Consider the following 19,726-nt stretch of genomic DNA (forward strand, 5'->3'; position numbering starts at 1 on the left):
GGGTTAGGGTTTGTACCTACGTATGACACTAACAAGCTTGAAATCGAAGTAGCTTTTTATAAATTTATGCGTGTTCTGAAATTAAGACATTTTTTTACCAACATTATGCCACCTCTATCTGATAAAGAAGAACCTGAATTTCTGGAATTCAAACCCAAATCAAAATTCCAAGCACCATCGACACACAAAATCCTGGAAGCTTTCGAAAAATCAGTAATCAATGATTTGGAAAGTTTGAACTTGAGGAAATCCAAAAGAAAGAATCTTTCTGTATATGACAGAACCATCTTAAAAGGGCTTCAAGAGAACCAGAGTATTCTCATACAGAAAGCAGATAAAGGAGGTGCCATAATAGTGATGGACAGAACAATGTATAATCAAAAGGTGGAAGAACATGTGGCTGACACCTCTATTTATTTTGAGTTGGATAAAGATCCTATTGAAGATTTACAAGTTACTCTTAACGACATCTTGACCAATGCCCTGGAATTAGGGCACATCACCGCTAAGACCAAACAATATTTGACCGTGCAATTTCCGAGAAGACCACGCCTCTATATGCTCCCCAAGGTGCATAAAAATCTATACGATCCACCTATGCGTCCCATTGTGACTGGATGTGGGACAGTGTTTGAACCATTAGGTCAATACATTGACAAATTTCTTCAACAATTCGTCCAGAAATGGCCTTCTTACATCAAGGACACGAATGATTTTCTACTCACACTAAAAGAGATTCAATTAACATGCTCTACTTTGGTGTGCACTATCGACGTAAAGTCGTTGTACACCTCTATCCCCCATCAATCTGGTTTGGAGGCTGTGGAGTGGGCTCTGCTACAACAACCATCAGTAAAGGCGGAAAGAGTTTTCATTTTGGAATTGTTACATTTTTGTTTATACCACAGTTATTTTGAATGGGCATCAAAGTTTTATTTCCAACAGAACGGAACGTCTATGGGATTTGCTGGGGCCCCGTCATATGCTAATACCTTTATGGCAAAATTTGAAGCGGACCATATATACACGAATGACTCTTGGAAGGAACATGCAATTTTATATCGCAGATTTATAGACGATATATTTGTATTATGGTCTGGAACGAAAGAAAGTCTAGAACACGAAATCGACAGATTGAATCATTGTGAAGAGAACATTGAGTTCACTCATGTCATCAGTGACAAGGAATTGCCATTTCTAGACGTTTTGATTAAGATTGAAGATACCCAGATTAAAACGAAAGTCTTTAGGAAAGACACAGATGTGAATAATTCTTTGTTATTTCAAAGTTTCCATCCTCAGAACCTAAAAACAACCTACCGGTGTCACAATATATGCGAATTAAAAGGATATGTTCTCATGAGGAAGATCTAAAAGAGAATCTCACAGTTCAACACCAACGATACAAAGAACGAGGTTATCCTGACGACATTTTATCTACAGCTAAAAACAGGATCGATACATACAGCAGAGATAACCTATTAACTCAGAAGCCTAAACAAGCCATGGATAGGCATGTGTTTGTGTCAAAATTCTCTACCTCTTCGCAAAGAATAAAATCAATCATCAATAAACATTGGGATCTTTTAAAGAACGAGGATGATTTCAAAGGAATTTTTGACAAGAAACCAATATTTGCATACACTAGGTCAAAGAACCTAAAAGAATTGTTGATGACTCCGACAAGAGAGACTGAAGTGTCCCACAGAGGAATGAAGAAATGCCAGAATTGTGTGCATTGTTCTAATGTGATTATAGGCAACAAGTTGCATCATCCACAAACTGGAAAAGAAATTGCACTTCATTACAATGGAGATTGCAATTCCAATAACTTAATCTATTACATCAAATGTCCCTGCGGCAAAATTTACGTAGGGAAAACAGAGAGAAAGTTAAAAAAAAGAATAACAGAACATAAGAGCACAATAAGGAACAAAAATGTAAAAAGCAATTTGGCAAAACATTGGAATGACAACAACCACAGCATAGCTCAAATCAGGTACTCCATACTGGAAGTTGTTAAGACATACGAGGGGGTTGATCTAACCAGGTCCCTCCTCCAAAGAGAGATACATTGGATCAGGCTCTTGTCAACACAAGAACCCAAAGGGTTAAATGAAAAGGTGGACTTATCGTGTTTTATTTGAACCTTTTTGCCCGCTGAATCTGCTTCAGCAAGATGCGTGCACCTATAAACATGTATATTGTAAATATCAGGAAAATGTTTGAGTAGGAGAAGTTATAAATCACTTCATTTCCCTTTTCACTATCTTTCTTCTACTATTCCTTTTTTTCACCAAGTTTCTTTTCTACTATATTTCTTTTAGACATGACTTTGGGGGTATTGGATTTCACCCTGAGGCTGCTTCATGTTGTTGAGTAGGTTGTTTCACTTCTTCAAAATGGCGCCCGCAGTTTTAGTGAGCAACAGAGTTTTGTTATAGTCCTTTTTTAGTGTCTACTCGTAGCAGCCACGCTAAGTATGGAGCGTGAGCAATGGTGGTTTAGTGTAGCTGGTCGGAGTTTCGAGTGATATCCAGAGAGTAGAGACGGAGAACAGAGTCGGGTTTTGGAAATTCAGCATATCGAGCTTAGGTAAGAGGCGGAGAGACAGAGTGCGTGATAGCTTAATCATGGTTTGGAGGTTTGTGAACCCGGTAGTGAGAGAGCTGTTTATTGTTATTCTTCCAGAACCCGTAAGAGCTGCAACTGAGGTGAACATTCCGTTTTGAGCTACTGAGAGTTTTTGCGGTAAGCGAAGTGAGAACACTGTGAGAGTTCAGTTCCATTCAAGCACAAGGGTTTGAATATAGCTGCGAGGTGCAAACAATATGTTTTGTTTATTCCGGTATAGATTATTCAATTCGGTGACAGTGACAACAGTGAGTTGGTTTTTTCAGAAACTTTTGGTAATCACGTCGCACTTCACAGTGGTGTGGGTTATTTGTGGTCTTACTACTTTAACACGTTTTTTTTGAGTGACATTTTGGAATTAATTCCCTGTACATAATGATGTTCTTGGTCTTCTGTGTTCATAAACACTGTTGGTAGTAATGTATTATTACCATTCAGTTCACAGGCCCCTGAGGAAGAGCTCCAAGAGCTTGAAATGCATTGGGCGCTAAAGAGAAAGTCATCTACGCAAAAGGAATATGTTTGATTTGAATTTGTGAATTTTGGAAAAATCATGTATTGAATGAATAATACTTTTTCAGAGCAATTTTGTATAATGTTTTGAATGATTTGTGTTTATAAATGTGATAAAACTTGAATTGTGAAAACCTAAAGCCGAGTATTATATGTATTAATAATTTAAGCGGAGTGTCGCAGAGACAACCGCGCACAGCTACAGTGCGCTGAGGTTAAGGGTCACAGACTCTTAAGATAGGTGTGTCAGGTATTGTGCCACCCTGCCCTTACTGAGCAGATACTCCCTGCTGTACTTTCCCATTGCCATATGTGTTGGGCTCTACATGGTCATTCAGTGTTGGGATGGTGTGGGTGATCTATTATGGGGTAAACAGCAGTGTTCACTTGCTGAGTGTGAATTCATGTATGCCTACTTTGCCTGCACCATGATCGTTGGTGCCCCAACATCTACAAATAATGTGCACCAGTTTATCACATGGTGCTTGCTATGGCCTACGTGGCATTGGGGACTGTGATGTCCTAATAGGTATGTGTGTTGTCCGCTCATGTTCCCTGGAGGTCTGTTAGTGGTAACAAGTGTTGTACCCTCATCATGTCACAAGTTGTGGGCAGGCCAAGTTGGATGTGTGGTACACTTCATCTACGGGCAGGGTGTAGTGCTGTGTGGCATCAACATGGCTCACTCATGGCAGATATTCAGTGTTGCAGGCACTGTTGTGGTCTATGTTGTGTGTAGCTGCACAGTGATTGCAGAGGATGGTGGTTACCATGTAGAAATGGGCCTCTCCTGTTGTGCATTGTCTTGAATTCGTATGACCAGATGATGACACTTCTTTCACAACCCTGTATCTCTCTCTCATGCAGATTTGCAAGAGACCACGGAGAAACAGGAGCCCGAACCCAGTGGTGGCGAGAGTAGCACTACAGCTGCAGCGGAGGCCAGTGATACAGAGCCCACCAGCGCATCTGAGGGGGACCGAAGTATGCAGGAGGAATCCGTGGCTGAGACACAGAGTACCACATCATCTGATGCCAGCGGGGATGCATCCATGCTGACAGGCTCAGGGGATGGGGAGTCTGCATCATCATCTACCACCCAGCGGACAGTGCCCAGCCTCCCTTCCACTTCTTCTGGTGCTGCCCGTATCCGTGTCACTAAGAGGGGACGAGTCACATTCACACCTGGCACCGCTGCATCTGCACCTGTCCCCCCTGCTGCCCTCACTGCAGAGTGTGTAGAGCTCCTGCGCCAGCTCTGTGTGGGCCAGACGGCCCTGCTCAATGCCTTCAGTAACCATGACAAGAAATTAGGCCAGGTGGTTGCATACATGGAGGACATACACTCTGACGTGGGTGGGCTACACCGTACAGTCCAGGCGTTGTCATCCACAGTGACGTCAGCCCTTCAACAAGCACATGCTCCCATTGCAGCTGTGGAGCCTTTGTCCACCCCTCAGTCAGTGGCCACATCAGGTGACAGTGACCACGGTTCGCCTGCGTCACCAACAAGATACAGCACAAGGAGCACAGAACAGACACAACCCAGGCACTCCCGCCAACAGACACCATCCCCACTGAAGAGCAGGGCCACCCCACAATGCACAGACAAGAGCCAGTCAGGGAAGATCAAGGCCAAGCGATCAATGAGGCAGACATCAGGCTCACATGCCGCAGAGGCATCACCAGCAAAAGACTCTCCTGTCACAGAAACTTCACACAGACCTACCCATGCAGTGTCTGTGTCCACTGAGGAGGTGTTGCATATCAGGGGTACACCTAGGAAGAGCACAGGGACACATCCACCCACCACATCTACCCCAATTCCGAATCCATTGAAGCAGGTGGAGGAGGGCACTGTAGAGACCACCCCTGTCAAGAATTCAAAGGAGGGCACTGTAGGGGGAACACCTGGCAAGATGGCAAAGGAGGGCACTGTGGAGACCAACCCTGGCAAAAAGGCAAAGCAGGGCACTGTAGACACCACCCCTGGCACAAAGGCAAAGCAGGGCACTGTGGAGACCACCCCTGGCACAAAGGCAAAGCAGGGCACTGTGGAGACCACCCCTGGCAAAAAGGCAAAGCAGGGCACTGTAGACACCACCCCTGGCACAAAGGCAAAGCAGGGTACTGTGGAGACCACCCCTGACACAAAGGCAAAGCAGGGCACTGTGGAGACCACCCCTGGCAAAAAGTCAAAGCAGGGCACTGTAGACACCACCATTGGCACAAAGGCAAAGCAGGGCACTGTGGAGACCACCCCTGGCAAAAAGGCAAAGCAGGGCACTGTAGACACCACCCATGGCACAAAGGCAAAGCAGGGCACTGTAGACACCACCCCTGGCACAAAGGCAAAGCAGGGCACTGTAGGGGGTACACCAGGCAAAGAGGGGAAGGAGGTCCTGAGGCGTAGCCAGACCAAGCGTTCCGCAGGATCCAGCACATCACCAGAGGTAGTGCCAGTGTCTGCACCTGATGTGGGACAGTTGGTGTGTGTGCCTGTTGGGTCATCAACACTTCCCATCAACCCCTAGACAGGGAAGCCAATTCATATTCCCAAAAAGTGGAAGGGCACCCCTCCAACCTCTCCCACCCACACTGTGTCAGAAGTCTGCATGACTCCACCTCCACGTGCCGCTATGCCACCTGGTCCACACAGCCCTCCAGCTTGCCAAGCCACTGTTAGCCCCACATCACCTGGGGCTCTCTCACCCCAGTTAAGTGGGCCTGCTGTCACTGACACACAGCCAGGTCCGACTTCCAGGAGTGAGTTGACATCCCCCTCATGCGCCTGTGCCTCATACAGGTGTGCTAGTCCTGACCATTGTTTACAAGCTTGGGCAATGGCCCTGTTGCTCTGCTGTGCTGTACTCTCCCCTGCCTTGGACACTGGCCCTGTAGCTCTACTGTGTCGTGCTCTCACCTGTGCCTTGGACACTGGCCCTGTTGCTCTGCTGTGCTGGCCTCTCACCTGCCTTGGACACTGGCCCTGTTGCTCTGCTGTGCTGGCCTCTCACCTGTGCCTTGGACACTGGCCCTGTTGCTCTGCTGTGCTGGCCTCTCACCTGCCATGGACACTGGCACTGTTGCTCTGCTGTGCTGTACTCCCGTTGCCTTGGACACTGGCCCTGTTGCTCTGCTGTGTCATGCTCTCACCTGTGCCTTGGACACTGGCCCTGTTGCTCTGCTAGGTTGGCCTCTCCCCTGTGCTATGGACACTGGCCTTCCTGTTTGTGTTTCACCTGTGCATGGTATATAGCATTTTTGCATAATTTTGAGCCTTGCTGTTGTCTACTATTGTTGTACCGCTGCATCTGTGCAATATGTGAATAAATACAGTTACTTCTTGTGTGTGTTTTGTCGGTGTCCTTGCTGATTAAAGTTCTGTTTCTGTTCGCATTTGATTGCCTGTGCACCATGCTCCATGTATCACTTCAACATTGCAAGGCTCTTTGCAGCCATCATAATTTTGGGCAGGGGTGACAGGGTCTTAAGTCCATTCTGAGCCTGCAAATTGTGTGGTCTGTGATGGCTATTTTACCTGGCATGCAGTCATCTTGTTAGTGATTTGCTGTTGTTGCCTACACTGTTCACATGTGTGGCTGGGGGGACACTGCCAGCACAGGGTGTGATGCTGTGCAAATGTTTCGAAGCTGGCTTGGATATGTAATGTAGTATGTGTGTGGATTGCTTTCTGTGTGCCCAGCCTTGTATGTGTATGGTCATCTTGTGTTGGGGCTTGGTCCTGGTGCCATGGCCTACATGAGATGCGTGGTGTTGGGTGTAGCAGAGGTGTGCAGTGTGAAGGGTGTCAGTTTGTAGTGGATGTGTGTGTGCCCCTGTATTGTGTGAGACACACATGTGTCACCCAGGAGTTGTATGCCTGTTGTTTGTTTTGTCTTGCCCTGGGTAGAGGATTGTATGCACTTGTGTGAGCTGTTTGTAGTGCACTGTGCTGTGTGTTGGTGTGTCCATGGCGTTGTGTGAGACTCCTCCTTGTTGTGTTTGTCACTTTGGAGGGTGTACAAAGTGTGTGAGTTGCACATCAGTGTTGTGTTTGATTGGTCCTCAATGTGTCTTGGGTGTTCTTGGGTGAACTGTGTGGCCCGCTGCTCCACACTGGCATTGTGTTTGTGTTTGTCATGCATTGTAGGCATATGGTGGTTTTTCCACTCCTGTATGGCATGGTGTGTGTGGTTTTAACCTATGGCATCTGAATACCTTTTCCTCGTGAACCAAAGCAAAATAATTTCTCTCCTAAGAGGCTAGCAAGGATTGTCACTGTGCAAATCGTAGATACCCACAGATTGTCACCGGGGGAACCAACATCCTTGCCACTGCTGTAATCTGTTAGGTTTCATGTAACAAAATGTTAATATGTTATGCCAGAGTAGTAACAATCTACTGCCTATTGACTTTAACATATGCTTTTCACTATAAATACACCAGGCCTACGGCCGTCATTGCAACTTTTTATAACAAAACACCTAGTCTATAACTTTTATCATTGGCTTGACACCAAACCAACTCAGACCTATTTTGTTGATCATAAATTTTCACACAAGGTAACAATCAGGTACACATTAATATAATACAAGTAGGTACACTATTACAAATGTCGAAGCAATATATATTTCCTCCTAAGAGAGCCAGAAGAGGATTATCATAGTTCACATCTTCTATCAAGGCGGTTTGTTGTGGTGAATCACCAACACCTAAACTGCTAGCTACTATAGAAATCTGGGAGATTGTGTGTTAGAAAATACCTGCCTACAGGTTTTAGCAGAGGGTAATAACAATCCATTCTTAAAAGCCTATTGCATTTAACCCATTTGTTCACAATACATAAGTCAGGCCTACTGGTTTTGCCATAAGATTTCATAATAAACAGCTCACACCAATATAATTTGGCATGTCTTTCCCAAAGAAACAATGAAGCATACATAGCCTTTACCATTGGCTTGACACCATACTCAACACAATACTATTCAAGTGCACATAAACATCATATCTATCCATCATGCATATAATTATAAAAATTTAAATGAGTGGAAAATACAGTTTGCAAAACAATATACAATCGCTCCCTAAGGAGCCTAACAATATTCATCAGAGTGAAAACCCTTCAGGTTTGTCAAAGTGCATTACGAACTCCAAAACAAGGGGTGTGTGAGATTTGCATAATTTTCTTTTGCGTAATTAAGTGAAATGTTGGTAAAATTCCGCACATTGCTATACAAGTATGTGAAATGCAAATCCATCATTTAGTGCAACATTTTGCATCCTAGTGTCAGTGTTTCATTTGAGGACACATTTCAAACAAAATAAAAGTGCAAAAACAAAACAGCACCACAAACAACAGCCGTTCATGATCTGTTGTTCCCGTGTGTTCACTGTACATTTTTACAGCGAATGGTGCATAATTATTATGTGGAGTGGCATAAAGACGCTATTTTGGGAATGTTGCATAACCTGAAATTACGCCAGCTTAATTTAAATTTCACCCTGGCCTACCCAAAACCTTAGTCTACTACTGTAATCTGTCTGTGAGATAGCATGTAGCAAAATACCTGTCTTTTGCTTGTAACGCAATGTCATAACAACCCACTGTTAACGCCTTAACCGCGGCGGTTTTTCCGCCACGGTGCGGGCGTTCTAAAGGCTGGGCGGGGCTGCGAAGGCCAACGGTCGTGCGCAGCACTGGGGAGGGAGTGCTGCCATCGTCCAATCCGACCTGTGTTAACTAATGCTTTTCACAATAAATAAGCTAGGCCTACTATCTTTGACATAACTTTTCATAATACGCATGTCAGACCTATGGAGTTGGACCTAACTTTTTCCTTTGCTTCAATCAGGTCTATAGATAGCAACCATAATTTACCCGGGCTCATTGTTTTGAGCATAAGCTTTCTCACAAGGTAATCCTTTGGTGCACAGTCATACAATTAACAAATATATACAAAACTAGCAGCCCGCCCCGGCGTTGCCCAGGGCAGAAGGGGGCTGGGGGCATCATTTTCGGATTTTGTGCAGTCCCGGCCGGGCCCCCGCCTGCCCCGACATTGCGTAGACCGCCTCTCGCCTCCCGCCCCCACCAGCCTACCTCCCGCCCCCGCCCGCCTGCCTCCCACCTGCCTGCCTCCCGCCTTACCTGAGCCGCACTCTGTACTTCACCGCCACTCCCGGGCCGCCCCGACATTACCCAGACCGCCTCGCCTTACCTGATGCGCCGCTCCTCCCCGAGCTCTGGACTTCACCGACACTCCTCGCCGCTCGTCACTGCTCCTCCCCTGTCGTCATCACGCACGTCGAGGTCGCGGTCAGCACTACGTCGCGGCTGGCGCTAGTTTTAGGGGACTACTTTGTTTATAAATTTTTATTTTTTAATTTACGTTTTATTTTTATTTTATGTCGCCTATGTCCATCTACACACCCTGAGGATTCCAACAATGTATTGGGTGTGTGGATTGGCGCTGTGGTTCCCGAGTTTACCTTGCCAAAAGGTTTCTGTTCTCTCTTTATAATAGTAGTATAGATATAGATTAATGTTGGTGAAGCAAAATACTCTCTCTCCTAAAGAGGATTCTCACAGAGCAAATCTTCTGTATTCAGTGTTAGTCACAGGGGATAACCAACACCAAAATTCTCACCTGCTACAGTAAACTCTGCAGACTTTCATCAAAGTAATAACAATTCACGCTTCAATGGATTGAGAGCTAACTTGTAACAATTTGGAAACAAAGGTCTACAGAAAATCTACCGATAGGAATAATGCCCTGCATTATCAAAGTTTTCATACACCGACACTAAAAAAACATCTACCTCACAATTCATTAGAATCAGGAGGATTTGTTCTGATGAACTTGAGGGTAAGGAGAGTATGGAAGAAATGGCTCAGGCGTACCTGAAAAGAGGCTACCCGCCGGAAGTTATTGAGAATGCAAAACAGAGGGCGTTCACTTGGGATAGAGAGCAATTGGTGAGTAAAGCACATAAGGAGGCAACCAAAAGAGAGGTGTGTGTTTTCAAACATTCCACTGCTTCGAGAGACATCAAACGGTGTATCAACAAACGTTGGGAGATCATTGAACAAGAACATGATTTTCAGGAGGATTTTATTGGTCGTCCCATATTTGCCATTACAAGATCTAAAAACATCAAAGAGCTTTTAAAAAAGAAATCAGTGACTGGACGAGATACAGAGCAATTAGGGATTCGAAAGTGTCACAATTGCGGCCACTGTGAAAATGTAATTGTAGGTGATAAGTTTGCACATCCACAAACTGGAAAAATTGATTAAGCTTAGGCATACATCTGACTGCAACACAAGTATTGTCATATACTCCATTAAGTGTCCATGTGGCCTCGTATATGTTGGGCGTACATCTAGGAAAGTTAAAGTCAGAATAACGGAGCATAAAAGTATGATCCGCACATCTAATATAAAATCTTGTTTAGCGGTACACTGGAAGGAGAAAAAACACACAATCCCGTAGTTACGTTTCACAATTCTTGAAAAAGGTGTCTGTATCACCGGAAAGTGATACCATAAGGTATCTTGCGCAAAGGGAAACATTTTGGATTTGTTTTCTTAATACCATGAACCCTTTTGGATTGAATGATAAGATTGAATTTGTTTGCTCTTTATGAACACAAAGAACTGCACATAACTAATCAGAATGTTGCTACACTATTCTATTTTGATTGTATTTTCCTCTACATAATGTTCTGCCATATTTTTATTCAAACCACGCAAAAACTGTAACTTTAACATACGTTCTTTATTTTATTATGTTTGTGTATATAGAATATTGGATATTTTCACTGACCCACACACAAAAAAAAGGGGTAGCTCTTAATTTATTAGTCTCATTTCATTTATAATCAGGTTTGAGGAGTTTAGGGTGTATTTTTTCACTAGAGTATTTTTTTCACTAATGTATTCTTTCAGTCATCATTCATGACCATTGCACCCTGGCTGTCTGTCGGAGTGTGACAGAGGCTATAAGAAAACAGCGCAGGTTAGAGTGTAGTTCGGGACTTTAATCTCGTCCCTGATAGTAGCGGCCATCTTGGGAGGGTATCACTGTGCTTATTTTAGTCTGTCCTTTGTGTTGACGCGTACTGACGTCAGACGCGGAAGTTTAAACGCGGCAATGTCGGGCACTCCCGACAACTAAGAAGATATTACTGTAGAGCAGGTGTTTATGATTTATAATGGTAAGAGGCCGTCCGTGTGGATGCAGGGTGAACCCATTGGTTTTGGAAGTGAGTTTTAGTAATTATGGTTTTCTGTTCGCAGTATGTGCTGGACAATATCTATTGGAGGAATACCTGCTGAAGTGCACTTCAGCAGGTATTCCTGTTTGGCGTCACATTGGGCTATGGTACTGATCCAGCGCTCTGATTGAAAAACTGTCTCAAAAACGCTACCTATCACGTCAATACTCACCATTAATCATGAAACACATATAAAGGCCCATAATACCAATGAGACAATTTTTGAGCAACTGAATCAGGTGGTCTGATTAATTAAAACTACTCACATACTATTTACATAATTATATACAACTGCAGTTTATCTATTTTCACCATGGTTTAAAACATTTATCATTTATTAATCAGGCCACTAAGGCAATTGGATCAACTGATGGAAACTAGACCATGAATAAACAAAAACAGCTTGTCTTTCCAAATCTAATTGTATTAACTTTATTTGTCATAAGGAAAAAGCTTTTTCGTTTTTAGAATCTTTATTTTATAAGCAAATAAGAAAGCAGCATTTTAATTAGGAAATGATTTAATAAACGGACATTTTTAAAGCAAGCTCAGAAACACGAATTATTAGCAAAATAACAATTTCCATTCCCTAAATCTATTTCCCTGTCTATTACTCTATTTCTCACTTCACCTAGAAAGGAAAATCATTTAAAGTCTGCTGTCCTTTCGTGCGCCAAAGTCCAACAGCATGTCACGTCATTCAGGAATCAAGAGCAAGAAGCGCCTTCCTGCTCATAATGTCAGGTTTTATACCTTTCTTTCTAGCTAAACTTTCTACATTTTACATTCTTTTAAGTAAATCCAAGCTTTTCATTGGCTGTCCTGTGTCAGTCCACGATAAAATGTATTAGGTCATCTCCGATTCTTGACCAAGTCCAGGCTTTACATAAGCCCTATTGTCTTTCATTTCCACATCTTTTAGCTTCCTCAAGAAAGTTACTTTTCCTCGAGTTTCGAACATTTACTTCCTAGCCTTGGCAGACACTTTAAGTTCCTGTCCTTGAGACTTTTCTCCATGAGCACGTTCAACTCAACCAAAGAACTGCTTTTTCAATTAACGATGACAATGCAGTAAAAATCTTCACTGCTACGCATGTGCAAGGCTTCACTCTGGACAAGCTTTTGTGTCTGCAGCTCTGTCAGTCATGTTTTCTGAACCACCTTTAGGCCTCACTTTGAAAACTATTATTAAACAAACGCAAGACATCAATTAATTAAAGAATTGAGACCCATTCTGTTACCCACCCCCTTTACTAATTAATCCTGTTAATTATGTTACCTAGCAAAAGCACAATCAGGCAGCATTATAATTACTTTTCCTTTAGGAACTGCAGGAACTCCATCACAGAAAAGACATAACATAAGCACACAAAATAAGCACATGCCATTAGTTAAACAGCCGCATTTAATACTGACAAAGACAATAGACAAGGTTAGTTTATTATTTTCTTTGCGTTTGCAACATAAAGCACATTAGTTTATCCCGCGTGTACTGATGAATGTATTCTTAAACTAAGTTGATTAGTAATTTCACCACAAGCTTATTAATTTAATTACTGTTATGGGAGATTAACTTCACAAGTTTGAACAAAATCTTGTTCTTCACCATGCTCCATCAGTACTTTGAGCACTTGTATGTTGGATACTTGAGAGATTTGTTCATGGGGAGCTGACTGGTTTTCATCATTTTTTTCGCCATTAGAGTTCTTTGCATATTGCACTCAAACGATTACCTGGAGGTAATTGGTCGGGGGACATTGGTGCCGGTGAATGTTCAAAGAGCAACACTGGGATTCAGTTTACACAGTGTCAGATGGTGATTTTTGTTTTTGTACTTTTGGTAATTTTGAGCACCATTAACCACTGAGGTTTTAGGGTAAGAGCCTTACACTTTTTGCGTGATTTGAACTCACTTGTGCGACTTACACTCTTATGTAACTTAATATTGTTGTTTGCAATATGGGTGTAGTTGTATACATATTGATTTGAATATCTTTTTTGTCAGAACTGTGGTTTTTTGGACCTAATAACGCTCGGAATTATTGAATATGTTGATAATTAGTTTATTGATTGATTTTGTGATTTTGTATACATGATACGAATCAGAAACATGTAATACTTGTACATTTTTACAGCATTCCCCTGATGAAGGTGCCATCCACCGAATTGCATTGGGAGTGGCTAATTTTTGAAACATTCATTCTGAAGCTTTAAGATTTGAATATTCATCAAAGAAAATAAATCTACAGTGCATTGAACTGTGAAGATGGTTGCAGCATCTTGATTTCATCTGATAGTCACATGTTGTATATGATGTTGTGGTGTCTTGATTGATGTGTACACCAACAGTTATGATTTAAGAAGAGCACTGTATGACATCGGTTATGGAATAATTTTACTTATATTGTAAGGATAATTGATAAATGTGTTGATTGGACTACATACCTTAAAGGATGGGTGAATAGTGCGTGGGCTTGTAATCGCCATTTGCGGGTGCGCAGAAATAACAATTGTCCAGTCTGTACTTTGCTTTATAAAAGTAAGCACATTTATTAAACACGGACACTACTCAATACTATGCACCAATTTACAAATATACATAAGCTGTTGGATTTACTTTGTGACATTGCAGCACATCTCCATCCCTCCCGTAGTGGGGGGGGGGGTCTAGTACCACCACTCCCATGTATGCACATCATCTTGCTCCCAATGCAGTTAGTTGAACATAATCTGAAGCGAGGGCCCTGTGCACTGACACCATCCCAGTGGTGACCCACCCCATTATCTCAACCAGCATTTAAAATAGGTAACCCGTGCAGCTGTTCGGGGTCCCAGTCCACCCCGTGACCCCCATATGCCACTTCTTTGGAGGGCAGCCTGGAGGGACCACCACCGGCTGCCCCCCCTGCCGGCTCCACATTTTGGGTCTGCCCGCTCCAGCGGGCAGACCGGAAGACTTGCACTGGCACGCCCAGTCCACGGGGGAGTGCGGGGGAACTCCTCGGCCTCCGCCTTCTCTCTGAAGCCCGGGGATGGGGTCCCAGGCCCCTGGGCCGGGTTTTCTTCGGGGCCCGGGATGGGGCCTAGGGCCCCTCCTCCACCTTTTCACAGGGAGTGCGCTGGCGCTCCCCGTCTTGTCCCTTCTTCGCCGGGGACCAGGGTGTGCTCCTGGCACCCCATAGGTGTCAATCTTCACGGGGAGTGTGACGATGCTCCTCTGCTTTGTATCAGGGCCCGGTGATGGGGTCCCTTGCCCCTGGAGGCCTCTTCAAGGGGGGCCCGATGGCACTCCCCCGCCTCCATCTTCAGCGGGGTTCAGGGTGGGCTTCTGGGCTCCTTTTCAGGGCATTTTCACCGGGAGCGCGATAGCGCTTCTCAGCTTCCCTCCTGCTGGGGGCAGCTCCCGGGACCTGACCCACCCCGGGGGCATAGTTGAGGCCAGTGGTGGAGCCCCACACGCTTCATCATCGGTCGACTGAGGGGTCAAAGTCGCCTACCTTCTGGGGGCTATATCTCAGCCCCTGGGGGTCCGATCTTCAGCATTTTCGCGTCTTCTTGCTCCTGGTGGTACCCCCCCCCCCTCACCACAGGGAACACTCTCCTATGTCCTTCTTGTCTCCAAGAGCATGCACTCTGCAGGGGTTGGTCTTGACTGGCTCCCTGCACAAGCCTTTCACCTGGCTCTCCTCCTGGGCCTCTCTTCTCACTGCTCAGTGGCCTCTGCTTCTGTGCACCGGTCATGGACTCTCCTCCTGGTGCTGTTCAGGACCCTGAGGGCAGTCAGGGGGTTCCTCCTCCCAACTGCCCATTGCCAGGCTCCAGCACCTTCTGCATCAGCAGACCACACCCCAGAGAGAGCTTCTCTTCCTGTGTTCTTTTTAAAACTGAGTAGGGGGCTGGCAGGAAGTCTCTGTTTGTCCTATCAAACGGTGACACCTCACTTCCCTTCCCCCTCCTTCTTGTCCAGCCTCTGGGTTTGTTAAAAATGGCATCGTCCAGGGTCTCTGGCCACATGGTCTCTGAAAAAGCCCCTTCCCCCCTCGCTGCCTTCCCTCCTTGGTGCAGCCTATTACCTGGCACCCAGTGATAGCTGCTGATGGATGAGCCTGTAGCCCCACCCATCTTCTCTTCATGGAGAGAGCCTTAGCTTGTGGAAGAAAGGTTATCAATCCATCCTGCTGAGGTCAGCCCTCAGCCAGGGTCTGGTTACGGCTGGCTCAGAGAAATATGACAGTTCTGGATTACCCAAAAGCAGTACAAATATGACTTTGGACTTTGCAGAATATTCTTTCTCACATCTGTTACAGTGGATTTTAGTGCGTGTCTGGAATCTGTAGGCCTTGTGAAAGTTACTCTAGCCCATGGGCTCCACACCCCTATAGAGGAATAATGAAGTGAAAAACAGTAAAACACACTGGGCCTCATTTATGAGGCCTTGCGTCAGTTTTGCGCTTCCGATGCGTCACTTTTTGTGACACATCGGCGGCGTAAAACATGCCTCCTGTTGCGCACTATTTACAAAGTGACGCATCTAAGCAGATGCGTCACTTTGTAAACCCCTGCGCTACATTATACCTGCGTCAGGTATAATGTATGCAGAGGGGGCGTTCCCCCGCAAAAAAGCCTCGTAATAGTGACGCAGTGAAATCTATGAGATTTCACTGCGTCCCTTTTAGGACGCTGTCGTGTCGAAATCTTGCACCTGCCTCACAGCAGGCGTAAGACTGACGCAAGCCCTTTCACATGGGGCTTTCCCCATGTGAAAGGACGCATTGGTGGAGTTGCGTCACTTTTGTGACACACCCCAGCAATGCGTGACTTTTGCGCTTACAGATACGTCAGAAATACTGACGTATCTGTAACTCCTTGCGACATGATGCGTCATACTGTAAATATGACGCATCATTGGTGTCGCAAGGAGGACGCAGTGAAAAGTGACGCATCGCTGTTTTCACGCAGCGATGCGTCACTTTTCATAAATGAGGCCCACTGACTTTCCCTGGCATGTTCCTTCCCAGTGTATAAAGCCTATTCCATGTCACCACCCAATTCTGTATTTGTCCTGCCACACCAATACCTCTGTAGCTGCTCCTGGACTGCGCACGCTAGGAATCTCCCCCACGTAGCCCCATACACGTGTTCACATGCATGTACACATGGGTCTGCATGTAACCAGTCCGGTGTCCCTTCCTCCATCTGCTGCGCAGTGGCCTGGTCAAGCCAGGGGGACACCAGTAAAATTCCCATGCAGTCTCTTTCTTCCTGAGTTCACTCTGGGTGAGTCCCAACTTATGAAGCTCCCCCACAGTAAAAGCACAAGAATTAGGTGCTCAAAAAGTGAAAGTCCAGGCGGCTCATAGTGTGAGAACCACCTTCTAACACCCTCATACACCCTCATACACTCTAACTCACTTTCTCTCAATTGCTCATTCTCACTCATACTCACACCCACTCCCTCTTAAAAACCAGCAAACATACTCATACTCACTTGTTCTCATCTCATATTTGCACCCACTCACTGAATATGGGCCCTGGTGCAACTGTGCCTGCTGCACTATTTATAGCTACACCCCTGACTTACTTATACTCACTTTCACAACCTCTAATTAATCACTCGTTCTAACACACTAATACTCCTTCACTCACTCCCTCTTTCTCACTTTCACTTATTAATACACACTCTCAAACACAGATCTCACTCACTTTCACTCGCCTTGACACTCTCAAACACACACACACTTTCACTCAATCCCATTCAGTCTCAATTAGTCCCAACCACATTCACAAACTCATACACACATGCATAGAGAAATAGCATGTTTCTGCCTCCATTGCCTCCTGTGCTGGCAGCTCAGAGGCTTCATGGCACTAGGGGGCAGGAATCTGGTGCTGGACAAGGGAGCCGCCAAGCCATGATTCCCAAAGAGGAGCCAAGCAGAGCAGAATGCCCAGTTTGAAAAGAGGAAGGCCCACCCCAACCCCTCTCCCAGCTTCTTGGTAGGTCTGGAAGCAAAGCCCTATAAGAAGCTGGGACAGAGCTGGGTATCCTGCCCCAGCGGCTCTGGTGCGGCTTCTTATTGGCCTCAGTGATGCATTGATATGTTCTATCACAGCCGCATCTTAGCAGAAGTCTGTGCCTCCTCATGGATACGCGGTACAAAAGGGGGTGGTAATGGACAGAGCATCTGAACCAATCAAACACTCACACCCAGTCAAAAGATCTGGGTTTAATCCATCACTGTTCTTTAGCCCACTCTGCCACCCCAGTTCAGACATGGTTATATGCAAATCAGTCTGACCCTGTGCCTCATGGGAACAGTCCAGCCCGAACTGCCAAGCCATACCTTCCCTGGACCGGAAACAAGCTTCCGAGGACCGCTTTCTGGCATTACAGCCGTCTTCAGCCCGGCTTGCTTGAATCCAGTGGCAAAGTGAGCAAGGGACTCACGTCTGAGTATACCCTGCCACACGTATGGCGGCCAAAAGCGGTACAAAAGGGGGTGGTAATGGACGGAGCATCTTAACCAATCAAACACTCACACCCAGTCAAAAGATCTGGGTTTAATCCATCACCATTCTTTAGCCCACTCTGCCACCCCAGTTCAGACATGGCTATATTCAAATCAGTCTGACCCTGTGCCTCATGGGAACAGTCCAGCCCGAACTGCCAAGCCATGCCTTCCCTGGACTGGAAACAAGCTTCCTAGGACCGTTTTCTGGCATTACAGCTGTCTTCAGCCCGGCTTCCTTGAATCCAGTGGCAAAGTGAGCAAGGGACTCACGTCTGAGCATACCCTGCCACACTTATGGCGGCCAAAAGCGGTACAAAAGGGTGTGGTAATGGACGGAGCATCTGAACCAATCAAACACTCACACCCAATCAAAAGATCTCGGTTTAATCCATCACCGTTCTTTAGCCCATTCTGCCACCCCAGTTCAGACATTGCTATATGAAAATCAGTCTGACCCTGTGCCTCATGGGAACAGTCCAGCCCGAACTGCCAAGCCATGCCTTCCCTGGACCGGAAACAAGCTTCCGAGGACCAGTTTCTGGCATTACAGCCGTCTTCAGCCCGGCTTGCTTGAATCCAGTGGCAAAGTGAGCAAGGGACTCACGTCTGAGCATACCCTGCCACACTTATGGCGGCCAAAAGCGGTACAAAAGGGGGTGGTAATGGATGGAGCATCTGAACCAATCAAACACTCACACCCAGTCAAAAGATCTGGGTTTAATCCACCACCGTTCTTTAGCCCACTCTGCCACCCCAGTTCAGACATGGCTATATGCATGGATACGCAGCATGTCTGTGAGGTAAAAATGGAGTGTGCCTGTGTGAGGGGATTGAACTACGCTCCTCCGACAGGCTCAACCCAGACATCCACCGCAGTGTTTTACTTTGAAACAATACTCTGTGGCTGGATCATGCCTCAGCCCCCTCCTCCTGTCATCAGCAGCCTCGAGAGTAGGCAGAGAGGGCTGACCCTTGTGTTTTCATGAACTCTGCCACATTTAACAAGCATTTGCAATGCAATAGGTCTCGCATTTGCGAGAGTTGGAGCTATTGGCATTGTAAATAACAATGCCTTTTATTAATTTATTTTGAAAACCTGCAAGCGGTGCATAAACACGCACTTTGTAGTACAGTCCTTGCTTACGAGAAGCAAGGCTAGTAGTAAAAGAGACTGCCAGCCTTGCTTTCATAAGCATGCACTATAAGTACAAAGTGCTTGTTTACGCACAGCCTGCAGGTTTTCAAACGCATAAATAAAAGGCATTGTCATTTGCGCAAGTACATTAAAATCAGCGTTCAGTGTCACCGATTCGTCGCCATTTCCTTGCCAAATCGAGACCTCATCAGATTCAAAACATTGGAGTTTTAGACCTGTCTGTGAATGTTGTTTCAAAAAGGAGGTGCTGGTGTAAAGTGACTATTGGCATCACATTACATCTCTTTTTTTTTTTTGTCATCATTTACCAACATGGTTTCAAGTGTAGTCGCAGGTGGGAGTACAAAACATGCTGTCACAGTTTGTAAGACTGGCAGGGATTTAAGTGGGGTGGTATATCAACATCCCTCAGCAATATCGCATCCTCCGGAGACAAACACAAAGAAACCAGAAAAACCAAATAATACTAGGCGGAAAATACAGCCATTTAGGTACCGGGCTTGCAGCAAAGTAAAGGCTTTGCAGGGAGAATGAACCACAGCTGTATAATCTTCGGACCCAGGGGAAAATAAATAAATAAACCCCGGACAAATCAGTGTTCCCAGACCAGCAGGTGCCAAAATGCTCTCTT

Source organism: Lissotriton helveticus, chromosome 5_1 (genome assembly GCF_964261635.1).
Source record: "Lissotriton helveticus chromosome 5_1, aLisHel1.1, whole genome shotgun sequence".
Taxonomy (NCBI): domain Eukaryota; kingdom Metazoa; phylum Chordata; class Amphibia; order Caudata; family Salamandridae; genus Lissotriton; species Lissotriton helveticus.